The following is a 22444-nucleotide window of genomic DNA, read 5'->3' as shown; positions in this document are numbered from 1 at the left end:
TATTTATGTACTCAATATTTGAATACCTGAATATATGAAGCAGCAATTAATAGACCTAGAGGGAGAAATAGGCTCTATCATGATAATAGCACACATTCAGTAACACAAAGATTACCAAGAGAGAAAAATCAACAAAGAAATAGCTAAATTAAACTGCAATCGAAACCAAATATATATCAAAGGTCATTCTACCTAATCACTACAGAATACACATTCTTATAGGCATATAACAGACATCTACCAACAATTCCATTCAATCGCCATATAATACGCATTCTTCTGAGAAATTAATTTCCAGGATAGATTATATGGTAATCCACAAAACAAATCTCACCAAATTAAAAAAAAAAAACTGTAGTAACATTAACTATCTTTTCTTACAATCCAGGAAAATTAAAAATCAGTAAAAAGATAATCTTTGGAAGCTATAAAAATACATGAAAATTAAGCAAGTTACTCCTGAGTAACCAATGGATAAAGGAAAGAATTAAGAAGGAAATTAAGAAATGTTCTTGAAGCAAATAACAGCCAGCATTTAAAGATCAATGTGATATAGCAAAAGCAATACTCAGGGGAATATTTGTAGTAATCACTTATATACAAAAAAAGTAGAAATCTCAAATTAACAACCATTGCAGCACCTCAAGGGACTAAAAAGACAAGAGCAAACAAAACCCAAATTAGGAGAAGGAAAAAAGACAATTTGAAAGGCCAGTATCAACAAAAGTGCACAAATATGCAACAAAATACTAGCAAACTTAATCTGATATCACCTTAAAAAGATTATTCATATTGATCAAATGGGATTCATCACAGGGATGCAAGAATGATTCAACCTATGCAAAGCAATAAATATAAGAGATCTTATCAGCAGGGTGAACTAAAGAAATCATATGGGGGCAGCGCCATGGCTCACTTGGTTAATCCTCCGCCCGCAGTGCCGGCATCCCATAGGGGTGCCGGTTCTAGTCTATGTTGCTCCTCTTCCAGTCCAGCTCTCTGCTGTGGCACTGGCATCTCATATGGGCGCCGGGTTCTAGTCCTGGCTGCTCCTCCTCCAGTCCGGCTCTCTGCTGTGGCCCGGGAGGGCAGGGGATGATGGCCCAAGTGCTTGGGACCTTGCATCCACATGGGAGAACAGGAGGAAGAACCCGGCTCTTGGCTTCGTATTGGTGTAGCTCCAGCCATAGCAGCCATTTGGGGGGGTGAACCAACAAAAGGAAGACCTTTCCCTCTGTCTCTCTCTCACTGTCTAACTCTATCTGTCAAATAAAAAAAAAAAAAGAAATCATATGATTATCTTAGTAGATGTAGAAAGGGTATTTGATAAAAGACAACATTGATTCACGACAAAAATTCTGAAGGAATTGTATATAGCAAGAATATACCCAGCAAAATACAGATCACTTATAACAAATCAACAGGAAATTTCATGCTGGATGGAAAAAAGCAGAAGGCATTTTTGTGAGATCTTAAAAAAGACAATGATGTTCACTTTGGCCACTTCTATTCAAATACTGGAAGTCCTAGCCAGAGTAAATAGGCTAGAAAAAAAGGGGGGAATCCAAATTAAAAAGAAGCAAGTCAAATTGTCACATTTGCAGATATATGATTTTACAAAATCCTCTGAAGAATGAATAAAAGTAATAGATTAATTCAGCAAAGTTGCAGGATATATGCTCAACATACAAAATCAGTGGCATTGCCCTATATCAATAATGAATTACCTGATAAATATGTCGAGAAAGCAATTTCAATTTCAATAGCTATAAAATTATTAGCTAGAAATGCTTTTAACAGAAGAGGTTAAATAACACTGGAATAAGTGTACAAAACATTGTTAAAATAAATTAAATGGAACAAAAAGAAATGGAAATGTTTAAGGACTGGTAGAATCAAGATTGATATAGTATCCACACTTCCTAAAATGATTTAGATATTTAATACAATCCCTGTCATCATCCCAATGACATTCTTTACAGAACTAGAGAAAAAAAAATCATATAATCCATATGGAACCACAAAAACTCCTGATATTCAAAACAATCTTGAGGAAAGGAACAAAGCAGATGGCATTATAGTACATTATTTCAATATATATTAAAAAAAATAGAAACAAAAACAGCATGTTATTGGTCCATTTAGACGAACAGAACAGAACAGAGAGCTTAGTAAAAAACCCACATATTCACAGCCAACTGATTTTTTAAAGATTTATTTGAAAGACAGACTTACAGAGAGAAGTAGAGACAGAGAGAGAGGTCTTCTACCCAGTGGTTCACTGCTCAGATGGTCGCAATGGCCAGAGCTGTGCTAATCCAAAGCCAGGAGCTTCTTCCGGGTCTCCCACTTGGGTGCAGGGGCCCAAGGACTTATTCCATCTTCCACTGCTATCCCAGGCCATAGCAGAGAGCTAGATCGGAAGAGGAGCAGCTGGAACTAGAACTGGCACCCATATAGGATGCCGGCACTACAGGCCAGGACTTTAACCTGCTGCAACACAGTGCTGGCCCCAGCCAACTGATTTTTAACAAAGGTGTCAAGAACATGTGTTGTAGAAAGGATTATGTTTTCCATAAATGAAGCTGGAAAAACTATATATCCACATGTAGAAGAATGAAACTAGACCCCACCTTTTACTCACTACAACTATCAATTCAAAATGGATCCTATACCTAAATGTAAGACCTACAACAATGAAACTGTTATAAAACTGGAGAAATTCCTCAGGTCATTGAATGGACTAGGAAATTTTTTTTTATATATCAAGCCCCAAAAGCATAGAAAATTAAAGTAAAAATATGCATAGGGTACCTCATCAAACTTAAAAGCTTCCACACAGAGTGAAGAGATAATAAATGGAATGGGAGAAAATATTTTCAAACTGTTCAATGAAAAGGAGTTAATAATCAGAATATATAAGGACCAAAAGAGTGAATAGCAATGAAACAAATAATCGAATTTAAAATTTGACCTAAATAGACATTTCTCAAAGGAAGACATATGATTGGCCAACATAAAGATGAAAAATTGTTTAATATCACTAATCATCACGAAATTGCAACCAACACCAGAGAAAGAAATTACCTAACTCTAATTAGAATGGTTATTATCAAGGAGACAGAGGATAGCAAGGGCTGATGAGTAAACGGGGAAGGGGCAACACTTGCACACTCTTGGTGAGGATGCACCTTAGTATAGCCATTGTGGAAAAGAGTACCAAGATTCTCAAAAAATTTAAAATAGTACTACCATATGATCCAGCAATTCCACTACTGGATAGGTATCCACTGAAAATGATATCAGGCTGTAAAGAGAAATCTGAACTCTCACATTCACTATAGTTCAATTCACAATGGAAAATAAATAAAAATAACCTAAGTTTTCACCAACTGACAAATTCATAAAGAAAATATGGTGCATATACATGATGGAATACTGTTCAATCATGAAAAGGGGTAAAGTCTTGCCATTCGCATCAATATTGATGAATTAGGTGTTCATTATTTTAAATGAAATAAGCCAGGAACAGAAAGACCAGTACCATATGATCTCACCCATATTAGGAATCTAAAAAAAGTTTATATCATAGAATTTGAGGAGTAGCGGTTATCAGAGGCTGAGAGAGTACAGGGGGAAAAGGGATGATCTCTGTTTGATTAATGCATACTAAGAAATAGTTTGATAGAAGAAAGAAGCTCTGGTGGACTCAGTGACTATAAATAATAAAAATTATGGTATATATACCTTAAAACCCAAAAAAAGGTTTTGAATGTCTTCAACGTTTGAAAAACATTTTACTTTGACTTCGATAGGATAGAATATATATACATACTAAAGCATCAGATAGTTCCACATGAATATATACAACTTTTATATATTAGTTAAAGATAAAGAGTAGTGTATAAGTTGGAAACTATTGTTATCAATTATTTAGTATAGTAACCTCAAAATGAGATTATTATTTGGAAATAACATTTTAAAATTTATTGTACATAAATAAAGGGTTAGCACCTCACCAGGTTTTTTCTAGTCCAATATGGAAACATAATCCCATGGTTCTCTTTCTTTGTATTCTACAGAATTAGAATTTATACAGTTATTTATGTATCCCCTGATAAGTGAAATGTTTGTCTTTGGGATTAACCTTGTATATTATTAACAGACATGGTTACTACAGATACTAGATATATTTTTTTATATTATGCCTCATATTTCTGTTTTAGAAGACTTATAACCAAGGTTCTAGAGAGATACCCATGTTCTTTGCACACCTTTATTGATTGTTTCAGTTTCCTTTATGTGTTAAATTTTATTTAACATTTGATACCTAAACACACAGCAATATTTCAACATTTGAATATAGTATAAACTGATCAAATCAACAACTTTATCCCCATCTCCCCACCCTTCCTCCATGGTTTGAGACTAACAGCTCTTCTAGTCCATTTCTTTATACAGGATATGAAGCCTTCTTTGCAAACTATAGCTGACTCACTGTGCAGTGGAGCAGTAGCACCTATTGCTGCTATCTAACTGCATTTTGGTACCCTTTGTCCTACATCTCGCTACCACCCCATATTCCCTAATAATTCCAGATCTCTAATAATCTCTTTTCTAATTTCATACAGATTTTTTAAAACTTTGACATATGAGAAAAATACAGATTTGTCTTTCTGTGTTTCCTATTTCACTAAACATAATGATCTCCATTTCCAATCACTGTGGTGCAAATGTCAAAATTTCATTATTATTTATGACTGAATCACATTCCACTATGTGTTAGCTTTTATGTAAATAACAATGGTAAAATGTAGATTTTTAAGATGCTTTCATCCATCAAAACGGTTATTTTAATTTCTAATCCCCTTCATTGTTTCTTATCCACCAGCTATATTACATGTCCTCTCTCTCTCTCTCTCTCTCTCTCTCTCTCTCTGTGTGTGTGTGTGTGTATGTATGTGTTTCTACAAAAGGATGTACATATGTATATAGTAATAAACTCTCAGGGAAAAATTGAGATTTTAAATATATACTGAGCAGAATACCTTATGCTTTTCATCCCTCCTTTCTAACATATAAATTATCTGGGAAGATTGCATGATAACACCCTTCTCGTACTATGTGCTCATGAGTTAACTGAGCCACCTCCTTTTGTTCATGACTCAGGAATGGCAGAGTTTCTCTAGGTTTTCTCTAGAAATCTCCATTTCATGCTTATGTGATAATAGCAACTCACATATCTTGATGATGATACAATTCCATTTTGTACGCATGTAAACTCAGACATAAATCTTTCCTGCATGGTACTAACTTCTGTTTACTTTAATCTACAGGCTGAAAAAAGATCTAATCAACAAGTTAACTGAACTGTGAAATATTTTGGACTGAAACAAAACAAAAATGGTTGTCATGTTATTGGGGGATTGAAAAATTACTTCAGTATTAAAGCATGCTATGTATATGGCTACCAAGACTCTGAAAAAACAGTTTTCCTCTTTCTCAAATACAAATCCATGCTCAGCAGTTCATCACTGAAAGATCATGCTGGGCACGATGTTCCAGGAATCTAGAACCAGGGCATCAACAACATTGCATAACACATCAGCCAGATTTTCCCTCTTTTACTTGCAGGCAGGTAGAAACAAATTAAATATTTTCCAGATATTTAATCCCTTTTACTCTCTATCTATAGTTTCTTGGTTTTTCAGGTACACAACCAATAATCAACATCTTATCTCTTTGGGGGTACAAAATAATAACTCAGAATCTATAAAAATTCTTAAACTTTTGAGTGTCTCATTTCAGATATCTAAGTAATGGTGTTCCATTCTGCCATAATACTTGATACCCTTCCAATATCTATTTTAATAGATTACATACAAATCAGAAAATGTTTCTTTTCATTTGTTTTCTGAAATGAACTCAGAAAATTCAGTTGGTGACAGTGGCCAGTAGTAACAATTCCTAGCTAGGTCAAATTGTATATTTGAGGGTGGCAGGAAATAACCGTGATGATACTTCAATCAATTTTCCACTTTTGCTGAGAAACTTCAGACTATGACCATCTCAACTATGTTTATCACTGCTGTACCATCTTCTAGAAATCTGTAATGCACCCAAAAGAACTGTTTCTAGGTACCTAAAGCATCTGCAAGAAGGGGAACATGGACTCTCACTTCCATGTTGTACAATTCCAAATACTGGATGTACTCAAGGTATCCTGAAAACTGAAAAAAGCAGATTTAGAATAGTTTATTTGAAGCAAAATATGAGTAAAATAAAACAAAAATACAACACAAAGGTAAAAAAACTGGTATGTTATCTATTCAGATTATTCAATAAACTCTTTAAGCATTATAACATGATATTGTTGTCTGTTGTCTATTGTCTTATATTTCGCTTCCAATACATATAGCCAGTAAAATGTAAGTATACAGGGACAATATTATACTTCCTCTTGAATTAGAGACAACAATACACTAATAGCTAAAAGATGGTCAATAAACAAAGATTGAATAATCAATACCTATGAGCAGAATTTATTTTGTTTTATTAATTCCACGTCAGACCAAAAGCTTCATTCATTTGATTTTAACTTATTTTGTAATTTCATCATTTTACATTTCCTTTTTATTGATTTTTCTATTCAATCTAGGAATTATTCACTCACTGTTGAAGTCAAAAATATGAAAAGATAAATAGAAATTTTTTAGTCATTTCTCCAATGTTTTCCTCTTTGGACAAGCAGGAGAGTACATTTTCTTATGAGTTATGTTTAATATTTTATCTCCAAATTGCCAGACAAAAAATAAATGAAAAAATCCTGGAATATTTGTTATATATCGAGCACTAGATAGGCACATTCATTATATAAAAGAGTATTTAATTCTCACTACAACCACACACAGTAGATATAATTATATAATAATTATTCAATGTTATTATCATAAATATAAGAAGTGTAAGCTTGTATATTTATGCATAATTATTGTTGGCAATGAACCAGTTATAAACAAATTTGTGTCTTCATATAGTTTCACACATGTACAAACAAAAACAAGCAGGATACATAGCAGACTCATAGAATGGCAGATATCCTAAATAGCACTCTGGCCTCAGAATCAGCCCTTAAGGCATTCAGATCTGGCTGAAGAGCCCATGAGAGTATTGTAGGCATGGAAAGCCAAGACACTGTGGCAAAAAAAAAAAAAAAAAAAAAGAAGAAGAAGAAGAAGAAGGACGAAGAAGGAAGAAGAAGGAAGAAGAAGGAAGAAGAAGGAAGAAGAAGGAAGAAGACCTAAATGAAAGATCTCTGTGAGTGAGATCCCAGTGGAAAGAACGGGGCCATAAAAGAAGGAGGTACATTTCTCTGAAGGGAGGAGAGAACTTCCACTTTGACTAGGACCCTATCGGAATAAGATTGAAGTCAGCGAACCTTAAAGGCTTCCATAGCCTTGGCAACTCATGACTAGAGCCTAGGGAGATTACTGACGCCATAAACAAGAGTGTCAAATTGTTAAATCAACAACAGGAGTCACTGTGTACTTAAGTCTCATGTGGGATCTCTCCTTAATGTGTTGTCCAATGTGAAGTGATGCTATAACTGGTACTAAAACAGTATTTTTACACTTTGTGTTTCTGTGTGGGTGCAAACTGATGAAATCTTTACTTAGTATATATTGAATCGATCTTCTGTATATAAAGATAATTGAAAATGAAAAAACCAACCTGGTGTTAAATTGGAAATTGCATAGAAAATTAATCAATTTTTTAAAAAATATCATGTAGGATCTCTGTCTTTAATGTGCTGTACACTCTTATTTAATGCTATAACTAGTACTCCAACAGTATTTTTTCACTTTGTGTTGCTATGTGGAGCCAAACTGTTGAAATCTTTACTTAATATATACTAAACAGATCTTCTGTATATAAAGAAAATTGAAAATGAATCTTGATGTGAATGGAAGGGAAGAGAGAGTGGGAAAGGGGAGGGTTGCGGGTGGGAGGGAAGTTATGGGGGGGGAAGCCATTGTAATCCATAAGCTGTACTTTGGAAATTTATATTCATTAAATAAAAGTTAAAAAAACAAACAAAAACAGATTCTACTGTAAATATCATCACTTAGATACACCATAAGCATGAAACTTCTTCCCTCAAGAACTAAGTTACACAGAGAATAGCATCTGTAGTGTTCTAAATCCATATGTATTCTACCAAAAGTCTGTAATTAATTTATACATGATTTTTTATTTTCTATCAATGAAATATATGAGAAGAAAAGCTTCCATTTTGTAGGCCATTAAGTGAAAAATTAATGACAAAAAGATTTTGGCCATTCTGTTGTAAGAAATAAATTAATACATACAAATAATCAATTGTTCATGTGTATTTTTTTTTTTTTATTTTTGACAGGCAGAGTGGACAGTATAGGGAGACAGAGAGAAATTTCTTCCTTTTTGCCGTTGGTTCACCCTCCAATGGCCGCCGCGGTTGGTGCGCTGCGACCGGCGCACCGTGCTGTTCCGATGGCAGGAGCCAGGTGCTTATCCTGGTCTCCCATGGGGTGCAGGGCCCAAGCACTTGGGCCATCCTCCACTGCACTCCCCGGCCACAGCAGAGAGCTGGCCTGGAAGAGGGGCAACCAGGACAGGATCGGTGACCCGACTGGGACTAGAATCCAGTGTGCCGGCGCCGTAAGGTGGAGGATTAGCCTAGTGAGCTGCGGCGCCAGCTGTTCATGTGCATTTTAAAATTTGAACAGTTTATTTTAATCATGCAAGAATCTTGTTAGGGAATTATTAATGATAATTGATATTGTAAGAATTATTCAGTAATGATTACTTGTTACAATATAAAGTTATAGCCATGTACTTATATCAATCATCTTTTCAGATTGAATTTGATTTTATTACAAAAGAATCTTTGAATAATTTTATCTGACATTAGATAAATTGTTATTTATTAATCTAATTCAATTATCTGGCGTTTCCTATTACTTTTTTTTTTTTTTGACAGGCAGAGTTAGACAGTGAGAGAGAGAGAGACAGAGAGAGAGGTCTTCCTTCCATTGGTTCACCCCCTAAATGGCTGCTATGCTGGCGTACTGCGCCGATCCGAAGCCAGGAGCCAGGTACTTCCTCCTAGTCTCCCAAGCGGGTGCAGGACCCAAGCACTTGGGCCATCCTCCACTGCCTTCCCGGGCCACAGCAGAGAGCTGGACTAGAAGAGGATCAACCAGGCCAGAATATGACACCCCAACTGGGACTAGAACCCAGGGTGCCGGCACCATAGGAGGAGGATTAGCCTAGTGAGCTGTGGCGCCAGCCCTTCCTATTACTTTTAATATAAGGTTATAATTTAGCAGCATTTTATTTCATTCAATTTTCAAAATTATATCTGTATAGGGTTATGCTATGAATTATAAATATAATAGGAAATGGTTGTATCAATTTAATTAAGATATCCATAGCCTCAAAATACCTAGCAGTTTTTCCTTCTAACTGAAACACTAACATTTGATCAACATCTTTCCAAATCCCTCCAAACCCTCGCCTCTGGAAACCTACATTCTGACCCTGTGATTTTATGAGTTTGATTCATTTGTATTCCACATATAAGTGAGAATATGAAGTACTTAACCTTTTGCATCTACCTTATTTTATTTACCATAATATTCTCTAGGTCCTTACATGTCACAAGAGCCATGATTTTTTTCTTTTTTGAAGGTGGGTAGTATTTCATTGTTTATATATACCATATTTTTTTCCATTCATCCATTGATACGCACTTAGTTTGATTCCATAACTTGACTATGTGTTAACAGTTTTGCAGTAAACACGGGAATTCAGATATATCTTCAACATACTAATTTTAAATATTTTGGATAGATATCCAGGTTGGTATTATCAGATCACATGGTAATTCCATTTTCAGATTTTTTGAGGGACCTTCATACAATATTCCATAATGATTGTACTCACTTACATTCCTATCAGCAGTATATGAGAGTGTCTTTTCTCCATCATTCACTAATGCTTTCTATCTTTAATTTTTTAAAAAACCATATTTATTTACATTAATTTTTTTGGAAGTCAGAGAGAGAGTTACAGAGACAGAGAAAGAAAGCCAGACAATCCTCCAACCTCTGCTCTACCCGAAAGCCAACAGTCAAAGTTGCAAGAGCAAAGCCACTAACCCAGAACTCAACTGAAGTTTCCACATGGATGCCAAGTACCTGAGCAATCATGTGCTGCCTTCCTGCCAGGGTGCACTTTATTGGAAAGCTGGAATTGGAACTCAAGCTGGGACTTGAACCAGGCACTCCAGTATTGAATGCTGGTATCCCAAGTGGCATAACTACTGCCCCAAATACCACGCTTCTTGTATTTTTAAAATGTAATTATTTATTTTACTATTTATGTATTGAACTGTAGTGAGAAACAGAGAATTCCATCCTCTGGCTAACTCCTCAAATATCCACAATAATCAGGGCTGAGCCAGATTGAAGTCAGTAGGCTAGAGGACAGCCCAGCCCTTGGTATGGCATGGCCCCAATTATTTGAACTATCACCTGCTACCTGCCATGTTGTATACTAGCTGAACATGGAAGCTGAACCAGGACTTAAAGACAGACACTCTGATATTAGATATGGGCATTCCAAGTAGTGTCCTAACCACTGAGACATGTATCTACCATTCATGTTTTAACAATAGTTATTCTGACAGGTGTAAGGTGATATTTTATTGTGTTTTTAATTTGCTTGTCCTAAATCTTGATGTTGATTATTTTTTGTATATTGGTTAAATATTTGTATTTTTCTTCTTTTGAGTAATATTCACTAAGATTTTTACCATTTTATTGAAAAAATCTATTATTTTTATTGAGTTGTTGGAGTTCCTAATGTATTTTGGATATTAAATCCTTAACATATATATGTCTTGAGAACATTTTCTCTTATGTTGTTGGCTGCTTTTTCAGTCTATTATTTTATTTGATTTGTAGAGCTTTTTCTAAATTAATTTTTCTTGAGCTTCTGATCAAATAAAAAATCATGGCCCAGATATTTTTCTTCAAGTATTTTTATAGTTCCAGGTCTTACATTTAAATCTTTAACACATTTCAAGTTGGTCTTTGTACACAGTGTAAGCGTTTAATTTTATTTCTGCATATGCTTATCTGGTTCTTCCAACTCACGTTATTTAAGAGTCTTTACCCCATTGGTTATTCCTAGCACCTTTGTCTGAAATCAATCGATGATAGAAGCAATTATCCATTTTTGGGCTCTCTCTTTTGTTCATTGACTATGTGTCTTTCTATTCTTTTACCATGATGCTTTAATTACTATCATTTTGTAGTATAGTTTGAAGTCAGGTAGTGTAATAGCTCTAGCTTTGGTCTTTTTGTTGAATAACTGCGTTCAATTTCTTTCTTGTTCTATATAAATTTTAGAATACTTGATTCCATTTCTGTGAAAAATGGCATTGGAATTTTGATAAGGATTGCATTGTATCAACAATTAGGTAGAAATTACTGGTTTTTTTCCTGAGAAAACAGAATACATGTTTATTTTATTTCCCATATAATGATAATTTTCAGAAAAAACAATCATTATAATACTCATTTTTTCTTATTTTTACTTAGTTACTATTACAATAATTACAGTTATTCTACCTCTGCTCAAGTTGTGCCACTTTAGACAACGAATGCCTATTCATTGTCTAATTCCAGTCTTTTTTCAAAAAGTCCAGTTAGACTTCCAACACTTCTTTATTTTCTAACGTATTGAGATGTTTTAGGCCCACTCTGTTTAGCCACATTACAGATCTGGAATTAGTTATTTCTCAAAAGTAAAATCATATTTACAACCAGTGATCTACTTCCTCTGAATTCTGATTGTAGGGACAGGTGTTAGTTGAGTTGTCACTCTGGACACTGGCAATCTTGTATCAGAATAGCTGGATTACAACCCTGAATTTGCTTCCAAGTCCAGCTTTTCTGATATGCATTCTGGGAAGGAGCCGATGATTGTCCAAACAGTTGTGTTCCTGTCACTCACATGGGAAATTGGGATGGAGTTTCCGGCCATTGCATTTGACCCAGCCCCAACTGTCCCAGTCATCTGAGGAGTGAATCCACACATGAGAGATCTCTCTCTGTCTTCTCCATACATATGTATATCACGTTATATGAGCTGAAATAACTGTCATTCAATTTTATTGATTAATCAGAAATATTTTGATCAAATCCCAGGTTTAAGTAAATAGAAAAAATAACTCCCAGTTGTGAGCTAGATTTGCATAAAGTAGATTTACAGATGAAGATTAAATAGTAGTTAAGTCCATGCTGTCTTGGTCTAATTTTTGTCCTAAAACAGAATACCCGAGACTGGGTAATTTATAATAAACAAAATGTATTGGCTCAGAGTTCTGGAGGTTGGGAAGTCCCGTGTGAAGTTGTCTTACTGAACAGAAAGGCAGAAAATGAGAGAACAATAAGGGGCGGGCAACAACATTGACCTCACCCATAAAGGTGGAGCCCTCAGGGCCTAAAAACCTGTTAAGGTCTCAACTCTTAATTCTGCTATAATGGTAGTTAAATTTCAAAATAAATTTTGGAAGAGTACATTCCTATCACAGCATTAAGTCCCTGACTGCCTCCCATTCAAATGTGTGTTCTTCTCACATACAAACTGCATTCATTTAATCCCATAGCCCTAATAGTCTTAATTTGTTGTGGTGACAACTCAAAAGTTTAAAGCCAGAGTCTGATCTAAATTAAATGTAGGTGAGACTGGAAGAATGATTTATCCTGAGACAAATTACTCTTCAGCTCTGAGAAAGAAATCATAAAAAGTTATTTACTTCTGAAATATGATGGTCAGACAGTCACAGATAGATATTCCCATTCCAAAAGGGAGAAATAGGCAAGACAAAAGGGGTAACTGATCCTAAGTACTGAACCTAGCAGATGAATCATTAAATATTAAGGCTCCAGAATAATCTTCCCTACCTTCATTTCCCACATCCTGGACTTAATGGGACAGAGGTTGGGAAACCAAGGCATCTGCAGCCCTGCCCCTGTGGCTTAACTGACCTTAGTAATAGTCACAGATTAAGGTCTTATGCCTGTGGCTTTCCCAGGTGAGTGTTACATGCTGGTAGTTCTGCAGTTCTGAGGACGTGCCCACTAAGCAGTGCTTGTGCCTGCAGAATTAGCATCAGGTGGACACAACCAAAGTTTACAACTTATGCCTTCCAGAGGGGAGCTGCAGTCACATTTTTGTCCAGTTGCTATATCACTGAGGTGACCAAACAGCACTGCATTGGGATGAGGAGAGTAGACTTTTAAGATTCGCATAGTAGCAAATGCTTATTTCTCTTGGATGCCTCCTCGGAAAATTTGTCTTCAAAGTGCTAGTGCTATGAGTTATGATGGGAGGGACAGCCTTGAAATGCTCCAAAATTATTTTTGGCTTCATGAATAGCTCCTAGCTTACTTCCAGCCACATTTATCTTCATATCAAATGGTTACTTGGCCAAACTTCTGGTTTTGTTTCCAAAATATCTTTTTACAGTTTATGTGATCAGGTTGGGAATTTTCTAAATTTCTATGTTCAGCTTCCCTTTCGATTACAATCTCATCTTTAAGTAAGTTCCCTCTTCTCAAGTTTTATTGCACGCAGTGAAGAGAAAGCACGCAGCCACTTCCACATTTTGCTTAGACGTTTCTTTAGCCAGATATCTGTTTACCACTCTGAAATCTTGCCTTCAACAAAGCCCTGGGTCATGGACATAATTCAATAGAGTGTTTTACAACTTTATAACAACGATGACCTTTCCCCCAGTCTTTGATATCTTGTTTCCTGTTTCCATTTGAGATCTCATCAGAATGGCCTTTACTGTCTACAATCTTCTAATCATAGCCACTTAGGAAATCTGTAAGATGTCTGACACTTTCCCTGCAGTTCTCTATTTCTGAGTCCTCACAAGAATCGCTCTTAATACTCCATTCCTGGAAATCTGTTTTCTACCTTGCTTCTTGAAATTCTTCTAGCCTCTACATATTACCATGCCCAGTTGCTAGGACACTTCCACATTTTCAGGATTTTTTTTCCAGCAGCATCTAACATCTCTGGTAGGATTTCCATCTGAGTCTGCATTATTCTGCTGTAACAAAAACCTAATCCAGGGCAATGCATAATGAACAGAAATGGCATGGCCCATAATTCTGAAGACTGGGGAGTCCACTATCAAGGTAGTGCTGTCTGTTGAAGGTCAATATTGCTGCATCATCACACAGCCAAAGGAAAGAAGGTGAGAAGGAGAGAAATATGGGGCTAATTTCACACATTTATAACAGCATCAATCCCACAAATGAGGGCAGAGACTTAATGGCCTAATCACCTCCCAAAGTTCCTGATTTTTGATATTGTTAAAACGGAAATTAAATTTCAGCATGAGTTTTGGAGGGGACAAACATTCAAACCATAACAAGGAGTAATGTGGGTTAGTGAAAGGACAGTGGCTTTCATTTAATCAGTATCCATTCATTCCATGTATACTATATGTGAAGAACATAACAGTATCTAGGGATATGAATGCTGACAAAAACCTTCCCTTCCTAGAATTTCATTCTAGTAAGTCTTTAGGGAAAGCATGCATGAAATGTGATTTTGTAGTTGAGTGCCAATAAAGCAGGCACACAGATTAAAGGAAATATGCTTCATAGAAACAGTACCAGGCACCAGAAGTTATAATTACTTTGGCAACTTTTAACAAGAAACATAGGAAAAGAGGTTACAGTAGACATACATATATAACTAGTGAAGAAAATCTAGATATAATCAAATTGACACTCTTATTTTAAGCATAACATTAAAATCATTCTTTTGGTATAGTTTTGTTTTTATCGAACAAGATAAAAAGGTAGTGCAGGAGGCATCGGTGCAGTATGTTAAGCCATCTCTTGCAATGTGCAAAGCTGGCATCCAAAATCAGATTGGCAGTTTGAGTTCAAGCTGCTCTGCTTTAGATCCTGCTCCCTGATAATGCACCTGAGAATTTTGCAGAAAATGGCCCAAGTGCTTGGGTCCCTACACCCATGTGGGAGACCAGAAGAAGGTCATGGCTCCTGGCTGCAGATTGGCCCAGCTACAGCCATTGCTGACATTTGGGACGTGAACCACAGAATGGAAGAGCTTTCTCTCCAACTCTCCATCTCTCTGTTAGTAACTCTACCACGCAAATAAACAATTTTTTAAATAAATAAATAAATCTAAATAAAAGAATCCTAGAGCACTCTAAACATTATTTTGGAGAAAATATAACATAGTTATCCATTAAACAGAAAGACATTTCATATCCAAATAAAATATAGATATATAAGTGGAAATAAAACATCATAAAATAAGGAAAAATTAAAAATTCAAACCACATATTTCAATAGTGTGTTGTAATGTACATAATTTCAAATATTTGAGATGCATTTTTGAATTATTTTATTGTTTAACATGACTTTTTTTAAAGATTTATTTATTTATTGAAAGTCAGAGATACACAGACATAGAAGGAAAGGCAGAAAGAGAGAGAGGTCTTCCATCTGCTGGTTGGCTCCCCATTGGCCACAACGGCTGGAGCTTTACTGATCTGAAGCCAGAGTCAGTAGCTTCTTCTAGGTCTCCCACATGGGTGCAGGGGCCCAAGGACTTGGGCCATCTTCCACTGTTTTCCCAGGCCATAGCAGAGAACTGGATCAGAAGTGGAGCTGCGGGGACTCGAACCGGCACCCATATGGAACCCCTGAATTGCAGGCAGCAGCTTTACCTGCTAGGCCTCAGTGTTGGCCCCACAGGCCATCCTTTAAGCCCTCAAATTCATCAGGTTTTGAGGTCTTCACAAATATTTACTCACTATATAATTTACTTATATAATTATAAATATTTATCTTGCTATATAATTTATCATAATATTAGTAAGTAGGTATAACATTTATTTATATAAAATATAGATATACAATGTTCTACCTTCCTATATACCTATCTCTGTAGATCAAATACCATGTCTATATACCAAATTTATGTGGGTTCTTCAAAATAATCATGGAAACGGGTATCATGAAAAAATGATACATAGATTTCATTTTTTGCAACAAAATAATCATCTTTTTCTTCAATTTGCCATGAACTTTCTAAAGTACTCTTGTGGATATAGACACATGATGGTAAAGAACTCATATATATATATATATATATATATACACATATATAAATATTTATGTATATATACACATATATATTTGTTTGCAAACCATGCAGTCAATAAAAGGTGAATATCCAGAATCTATAAAATGTTCAAGAAATTCAACAAAAACGAAACAAACAATCCAGTGGAAAGAAGGGGGCATCAAAGAAGGAGGTACCTTTCTCTGAAGGGAGGAGAGAACTTCCACTTTGACTAGGAGGACCCTATCGGAATAAGATCAAAGAAAGTCGGCAAACCCTAAAGGCTTCCATAGCCTTGGCAACTCATGACTAGGGAGATTACTGACGCCATAAATAAGAGTGTCAAATTGTTAAGTCAACAACAGGAGTCACTGTGTACTTACAACTCATGTGGGATCTCTCCTTAATGTGTTGTCCAATGTGAAGTGATGCTATAACTAGTACTAAAACAGTATTTTTACACTTTGTGTTTCTGTGTGGGTGCAATCTGATGAAATCTTTACTTAGTATATACTGAATCGATCTTCTGTATATAAAGATAATTGAAAATGAAAAAAACAACCTGGTGTTAAATTGGAAATTGCATAGAAAATTAATCAATTTTTAAAAAAATATCATGTAGGATCTCTGTCTTTAATGTGCTGTACACTGTTATTTAGTGCTATAACTAGTACTCCAACAGTATTTTTTCACTTTGTGTTGCTATGTGGGGGCAAACTGTTGAAATCTTTACTTAATATATACTAAACTGATCTTCTGTATATAAAGAGAATTGAAAATGAATCTTGATGTGAATGGAAGGGGAGAGGAAGCGGGAAAGGGGAGGGTTGCGGGTGGGAGGGAAGTTATGGGGGGGGGAAGCCATTGTAATCCAAAAGCTGTACTTTGGAAATTTATATTCATTAAATAAAAGTTAAAAAAAAAGAAATGGGAAAAGGACTTGAACAGACATGTTTCAAGAGAGGAAATTCAAATGGCCAACAGACACTTGAAAAATGTTCAGGATCACTAGCCATCAGGGGAATGCAAATCTAAACCACAGTCAGGTTTCACTTCATTCAAGTTAAAAATGACTCTCATACAGAAATATAGAAACAGAAAAAGCTGGCAAAGATCTGGGGAAAAAGGTACCCTAATCCACTGTTGGTGAGAATGTAAACTGGTGCAGCCACTGTGGAAGACAGTAATGAGATATCTCAGAAATCTGAATATATCACTCCTGGAATTTTCCCAAACCAAAAGATATCAGTATATGAAAGTTATTTGTATTCCTATGCTCACTGAAGCACAATTCACAATACCTAAGATATGGAGTTAATCCAGATGTCCATCAACTGTTGACTAGATAAAGAAAATGTGGTATATATACACTATGGAGTACTACTCAGCTGTAAATAAATAAATAAATAAATAAATAAAAGAAATCCCCGCTTTTGCAATACGATGGATGCAAGTGGAAACCATTATACTTAATGAAATAAGCCAAACCAAAAAAGACAGATATCATATGTTTTCCCTGAGCTGAAGTAAATTATAGAGTACCTGAAATGTAATGTATTGAAGTGAGAATATTTTGAGATTCAATGATTGTTTACAGTCTCTCTCTTGTTGAGAACAGTGTTTTTTTTTTTCTTCATATTATTTGTTGAACTCTTTTACTTAGTGTAGGGTTAACTTTATGATTATTAAGTACAAAGATCATTTGTAAAATTTAAGACTGGGAATATGAGAGGGAGGAAGAAGGATTGGCGTGTGGGCGAGAGGAAGAGTAGGGTTGGAAGTATCAGTGTGTTCCTAAATCTGTATATATGAAATATATAAAACTTGTATAATTTAAATAATTTTTTAAAAAAGTGAAGGAGTGAGACTTGGATATTCTGTAATAGGATTACAAGCATCAGAAGCAATTGAAATAACTACTGCGCCGTGTGCCCTCTGCCCTTCTAAGCTTCTATTGTTGCATGGAGACACTATTTCAAAGTTACCCCTATGCAAATTACAACCTCATCTCCCAAGACCCATTTATTTCTTTTTCTTTTCTTTTTTTTCTTTTAAAGATTTTATTCATTTCTTTTAAAGGTAGAGTTACAGACAGAGAGAAGGACAGGGAGAAAGATGTTCCATCAGCTTATTCACTCCCCAATTGGACACAATGGTAGGATTTGGCTGATCTGAAGTCAGGAGCCAGGAGCTTCCTCAGGGTCTGCCATGTGGGTGCAAGGCCCAAGCACTTGGGCCATCTTCCACTTCTTTCCCAGGCCATAAGCAGAGAAGTAGATCAGAAGAGCAGCTGGTACACGAACAAGCACCCATAGGGAATGCTGGTGCTTCAGCCAGAAGCTTAGCCTACAATGCCACAGAGAGCCCCCCTCCCCCATTTATTTATTTATTTTAGTTGTTTCACACCAAAATAATGGTGTTTGTTCTTTACCCAATGATTATTTTATAGGTCTTTACAAGTTATTATTTTAATTTATATTATATGATAGATACTGCCTCAGTCCATTTTGTGTGACCATGACAAAATACCCAAGACTGAGTACTTTATAAGTAAATAGGTCTATTTAGATTGTGATTCAAGTAGTCAGAAGACTAAACACCAAGAGACTGGTATCCTGGTAAATGTCCCCTTTGTCCGAATCTCAATGCTTTGGAGAAAGAGAAAGAGAAAGAGAAACAGGCGCTTACAGAGGAGAGGTGCTTGCAGAGCACATGGAATGGCCTCACTTTGTTAACAACCTGCTTTTGTGAGAACAAATTTATTACTTTGAGATTCAACCCATTTCATAAACCCACCCAGGAGGGGAGATCTTCCAGGACTTCATGACTTTCTACTCAGCCCCACTAGCTCAACAACCTCTTATGCTGGGGACCAAGCTTCCAGCATAAGGACTTTAGGGGAGATAATTTATACAGACCACTGCAGATGCTGACAACTTTGTCAATCACATAATTTTAATCACTTGAGAACCAGGTTCAATATCCTGTTTTTCTAAAACATGACTCTCTGACTTCTCTGGGAAAGGTTGGTCCTTTGTAGTAACATATACTCTCAGATTTGCTGATGCAAATAGAAACTTGATCTATTTGTACAATACTTGCAATTGCCAATTCTGTACTTAATCTGCCTAGGTACAATTCCTGAATCTGTAGTTCAATCAAAAATTTAGAAATCAGCATAAGTAGAGATTTCAAAGAGAATTTTTCAAGCTGTAAATTAATATACAAATTGTAAGATACATCTTTGATAAATTTGGTTTTTATTTGAATTATTATAATATTTTTCTCAAACTGGATGGAAACTTTTCTCATATTTATCATTCCAAAAAGACAGATACCATATGTTTTCCCATATTTATCTATATAAACATGATAAAGAAATTTAAAACATAATTATCATATTTGCATATCATCAATACTCTAATTTTTTTTTAACTTTTATTTAATGAATATAAATTTCCAAAGTATAGCTTATGGGTTACAATGGCTTCCCCCCTTCCATAACTTCCCTCCCGCCCGCAACCCTCCCCTTTCCCGCTCCCTTTCCCCTTCCATTCATGTAAAGATTCATTTTCAATTCTCTTTATATACAGAAGATCAGTTTAGTATATATTAGGTAAAGATTTCAACATTTTGCCCATATAGCAACATAAAGTGAAAAAAATACCATTGGATTACTAATTATAGCATTAAATAGCAATGTACAGCACATTAAAGACAGAGATCCTACATAATTTTTTTTTCAAATTAATTAATTTTCTATGCCATTTCCATTTTAACACCAGGTTGTTTTTTTTTTTTTCATTTCCAATTCTTTTTATATACAGAAGATCACTTCAGTATATAATTAGTAAAGACCTCATCAGTTTGTGCCCACACAGAAACGCAAAGTATAAAAATACTGTTTCAGTACTAGTTATAGCATCACTTGGCTTTAGACGACACATTAGGGACAGATCCCACATGGGGTGTAAGTACACAGTGACTCCTGTTGCTGACTTAACAATTTGACACTCCTGTTCATGGCATCAGTAATCTCCCTAGGCTCTAGTCATGAGTTGCCAGGGCTATGGAAGCCTTTAGAGTTCGCTGACTTTGATCTTATTCCGATAGGGTCATAGTCAAAGTGGAAGTTCTCTAATACTCTAATTTTTTAAAGTTTGTTTTAGGAATGATTAAATGAACAGCACAGCTATAATCTGGTAACAAATTAATTAGCCAAAAGTAGTTCCTATAGAATCTCATATTCAGAAATACAATGTTTTGACATTCACAGTACAAAAGATACTTGATTTTAACAGATATTTCCACTCAAAAAATAATTACCAAGCAAATAAACAGATGTATACTAATATCAGAATTGAAAGGAGTGATTAGGATACATTTTCAGGCACTAGCTAGATGAATTTGCCTCAAGGTAATGTATTTTATTTTAACATTGGCATTTATATCACAGATTTTCTGTACTAGGCAGAGCAGAATATGCACTTGTGTTTTGTTCTTGTATGCACTGTAAAAGTTCCTTTCATTGACAATTTGATTATTATTATTTAAGTATAGAAAGTTTGAAAGGGGAAAATATTGAAGCTAGTTAAATTTGTAGCTTAGTAATCCTCTATAGCTATACAGTTTATTTTCTTACCTAAATCATGTAATAAGTTGTGTGGTTTATAAACATGTAATCAATGATAATGTATTTTTTCTGATAGTATTTACAATTTTTAGATTGTAATAAAGTATAATATGAAATGTGTTCATGATGGGCAGAATATTTGTATCATGTTTTATTTTCTTAGATTACTTCTCATGAAATAGTACCCCCAAATTATGAATGATTTGTATATAAACTTTTATTCTGTTACTGAATAAGAAAGAATGATCAATTGTCTAAAACAAAGCTATGGTTTGTCATTTTTAATTTCTATGTGACACTGATCTCCCTACTCCGATGATTTCTTACAAAAGATCAAATCATTCCTTTAAACTTCATCAAAGTATAGCAACATGATTAAAGCAAAAGTGTTCAAAATGGTACCTTCACTGGAAACATCAGTTTCACCTGGGAACTTATTAGACATGCAATCTTTGAAGTTCTACCCAAGACTCATTAAAACAGAACTTGTTGAGTCTCATAAATTGGTAATTTAATAAGCCCTCCAGATGATTCTGACATATGCAAAAGTGATGTTTTCAAATAAATACTAGAATACCATAGAGGGCTTGACTAGGGCAATGAGTAGTAGACCTGTGTACCCATAGAGTCTCAGAGAGCTACAGAAATGTGATTGAATCCATGAGAGCTACCACTTGGCCTATGACCAGAACCATGAAGGTATGTCCTCCTGGAGCCTTGGGGACCCAAACCATACCCCTAATGTGTCTGAAAACAGAATTTCTATAAAAATATTCTAGTCCTTTAAAATTTATTATTTGCCCTATTGGTTTTTGAATTTGGTCAGGATCTATCATCGCTTCATTCTTTCCTAACTCTCCCTAGTCTAGTGGTTATCCCACTAATGCATTTTGGAAGCACATAATTTGTTAAAATTCACAAGTTAAGAGCTCGAAAATTGTCTTAAGGTGAATTGTGCCCTGATTCTCATCCAAATATTATTTAGGTGATATGTAGTTTTTCATTTTTATCTTTAAATGATTGAAAAGAATAATTAATACACAAGGGGTGCCACATTATGTCCTAAATATATGAATACATTGTATAATGTTCAACATTTGCTAAACATATCTATCTCCTCTTTATCAGTACAGATGTCTATATTTAATGAAAACATTTAAAAGCATTTCTTCTAGATTTTTTATAAAATGTCTATACAGTACATTATTGAACTATAAATTAGCATATAGTAGTCAATTTTTTCCTATTCTCCAAACCTCACTCTTACAACTATCCCCAGCTTCTGGTATCCACCATTGTAAACTGACATTCTATGAGATTATTTTTTAGACTCCATATGAGATCATGCAGTATTTATCTTTCTTTGCTTGTGCTTGGAATATTGATCTCCAGTTTCATGCACATGTTGTAGAGGATAAATAGTATCCCAATGCATATATGTATATTTTCCTTATATATTTATCAAGTGAAGGACACCTAGGTTGTTTACATTTTTTGGCTATTGTGAGGGGTGATACAATGAACATGGGGTGCAAATACCTCTCATTAGTTTCATCTCCTTTGATATACACTTAGTAGTGGGATTGC

At 35.1% G+C, this 22444-nt stretch overlaps 1 protein-coding gene across 1 annotated transcript in view; it reads left to right on the top strand.

Annotated features, from left to right (window-relative positions):
* The window catches only part of CYLC2 (cylicin 2), a 44245-nt gene that overhangs the window by 747 nt on the left and 21054 nt on the right, over positions 1-22444 (top strand). The window lies entirely within an intron of this gene.

The sequence above is a fragment of the Lepus europaeus genome, chromosome 12 (assembly GCF_033115175.1).
Source record: "Lepus europaeus isolate LE1 chromosome 12, mLepTim1.pri, whole genome shotgun sequence".
Classification (NCBI taxonomy): Eukaryota; Metazoa; Chordata; class Mammalia; order Lagomorpha; family Leporidae; genus Lepus; species Lepus europaeus.
Note: the sequence above shows the minus strand (reverse complement) of the source record. Positions and strands in the feature narration are given on the sequence as shown.